Below are 3,123 nucleotides of genomic sequence, written 5' to 3' on the forward strand. Positions count from 1 at the left end.
TACTATATTCAAAATATAATCACTTAAAAAATTATTGAGATAATTAACATTTCCCCCCTACCAATTCTTTGAAATTCAAGTGTATACCACACTTGAAATACATCTCAGCTTGGACATTTTAAGGTTCAAAAGCAATCTGCTTTTCAAAAGCAATCTGGTTGCTGAATATTGGAGAGCACAGCTCTAGAACATCTCCCTTGGTATTTTCCCTACCCACCCGAGAAAATGTATGGTGGACATTCTAAAATATAGACAAAAGCTTTGTAGTCATGCACACAGACTAGTGTTTACCAAAGGCTGATGGTAATTTTGCCACCTAAAAAAATTTGGCAATACTTTGAAACATTTTCAATTGTCAAAATCAAAACTGTCACTGGGATTACACTACTTGCATCTAAGGGATAGAGGCCAGGAACACTGCCAGCTCCAAAGGTGTCGCAATTGATAAAACTGTTGATATGTGTCAATAGTCTGAACTGACCCACAGCTGACTCTACAATGGATTTTCAATGGCATTAAATCAGAAGGGAGGATATTTCCCATCTTTCTCCAGTAGAGCAGCTGGTAAATTCAAACTGTGTACCTTTGGGTTGGTAGTGCAATTCCTTACCACTAAGCCAACAGAGCCTGAAACCAAAACTTTATATATAATACCTCATCATGTAAAGAAAGATACTAAAACATTATTTAATGTATGTTTATAAAGAAGTAGAAAAGAACAATGGTATTTCTATATGTTGTTGTTGCAACAATGAGTAAATGGAAATCCAAAATCTCTGTAAATGTTCATTAAAATTAATAAAATTTAATAAAAAAAGAAAGTTGCTTCAGATGCAAGCAATTAATTAAGAAGACCATGGCTTAGAAAAGAAACACTTTAGTCTTTAAGCTAATATTAGTGCTCTTCAGTACTCTAAGAGGTCCCTGACAGCAGATTTTCCCAACGAGACTCATCTTTTGACTTCTTGACTACTTGTACCAAGGGCACTGATTGTGGATCCAGGTAAGATGAAATCCCTGACAGCTTCAATGTCATCTCTATCATGATGTTACCTGTTGGTCCAGTGGAAAGTATTTTTTTTTTATTGTCAGTATTAAGATGTAATCCATACTGAAGACATCAGTCTTTGGTCCCCTGTAGTACACCCTTCAAGTGTTCTTCACTTTCAGTAAGTAAGGTTGTGTCATCTTCATAACTCAGGAAATGTTCTCTAATCTTAATGCCACATTCTTCCTCCTAAGTCTAGCCTCTTGAATGCTTTTCTCAGTTTAAAGATTGAACAGGAATAGAGAAAGCATATTCTAACTAGTAGGAAATTAGTGGAAATAGTATTTTAGGTAAATATTGTTGTTGTTAGGTGCTGTCGGGTTGACAATGACTCATAGAAAGCTATGTGGGGATTATTGTTGTTGTTGCTGTTAGGTGTTGTCAAGTTGAGTAAATCTCATAGTAACCTTATAAACAAAAGATCTGAACCCTGTTCTATCCTGTACCATACTAACACTCCCTGATACACAAGAGCCCATTGCAGTAGTCACCATATCAATCCACCTGGCTGAGGGTGTTCCTCTCCTTCACCAACCCTCCACCTTTCCCAACATCATGTCCCTTTCCAAAGAAAAGCATTTCCTAGAAATATTCCCAAAGTATGTGAGGCAAAGCCTTATCATTCTTGCCTCCAAAAAGCACTCTCGCTGCATCCTTTCCAAGATATATGTGTTTTCTTGACAATCCATTGAATGTTCAATGCTCTTCTCCAACATCAGAGCTCAAAGGTGTGTCATCCTAAAACCCATGAATACTGTCCTGTTCCTCTGTGTTCAGAGCTAACTATACAGAATATAATTCATGAATAAACCAAAGGATTATTACATTAATATTTAATTTATATTTTTTATTTTTTGTTTTATTTTTGTATTATATATAACTCTGGTGGCCTAGTGGCAATAAGCTGTGCTGCAATCCCAATGGTACATGGTTCAAGGTCACTATCAGCTCTGCAGGAGACAGAAGGGCAATCTCCTGTGTGATTGATTGCCTCTGAAACCCAACTCAAAGGTCAGCTATGGGTCAGTTCCGTCTTTATGGTAATTGTGTGTGTGTGTGTGTGTGTGTAAACATACATACATACATACACACACATAGAGATAGAGATATAGCGGTAGATAGATATATATCTTCGTGTTAAAAGCTGTGAATTCTACTTCAGCAAATTTAACATGAAATCCAACAGATATCAACTTCACTAATTACAAGATTGATGTGTTTTAACAGAATATTTACAAAAGAACATCTAATTTAGGGAGCTATGACTGTGCCACAGCTACAGATTTAACTCCTGGTGGAATATATAGCATCACAGTAAGCAGAGTAAGAGGCAATGTTGAAGGATCTGATACAGTTATTAGGGTTGTCACAGGTATAAAAATATTTTTTGTCTAAAAAGAAAAGGAATTTGTGGTTTAAAGAAACTGACTACCTGAAGGAACGTCACGCAGCAATGAGCAGCGTGGCCTGACTTAAGTGATCAGGCACTGGAAGGACACAAGTTTCAATATCTTTTAAAATTTCATTTATATTATATGTATATTTAATATATAGAATTTATATAACACATACTAGATAATTTATGCACACTAAACTGAGGTACACACACTACAAATAGGGAGCTCTGGTGGCCTAATGGGTAAGTGGCACAGTCAACTCAGATAAGCAGCTCAAATCCACCAGGATAATCTTGTCCCATACAATTTACAGTTCCTGAAAACCCACTAGAGGGTCAACTATGAGTCAGTTCTGACCCAAGTCACACAACAATAACAACATTACAATGTGTTATTGGTGATTTGGTGGTAGAATTCTCACCTTATATGAAAATTTTAAGTTCAATTCTCAGACAATGCACTTACTGCGGAGCCATGACTTCCAGACTAAGACAGATTAGGAAGGATGGTTTGACTACCTACTTCCTAAACCAGCTAATGAAAACTATACTTAAAATGATTGTTCTGATCAGGGAATTATGGGGAGTATTTGGTTTCATTGTTCATGAGTTCACCATGAGTGGGGAGGCCAGCTTAAGGTAATTAATTAAAAACAAGAATACATATTCTATATAACAT

Source organism: Elephantulus edwardii, unplaced genomic scaffold, assembly GCF_000299155.1.
Source record: "Elephantulus edwardii isolate Elephantulus edwardi_28Jun2011 unplaced genomic scaffold, EleEdw1.0 scaffold00021, whole genome shotgun sequence".
Classification (NCBI taxonomy): Eukaryota; Metazoa; Chordata; class Mammalia; order Macroscelidea; family Macroscelididae; genus Elephantulus; species Elephantulus edwardii.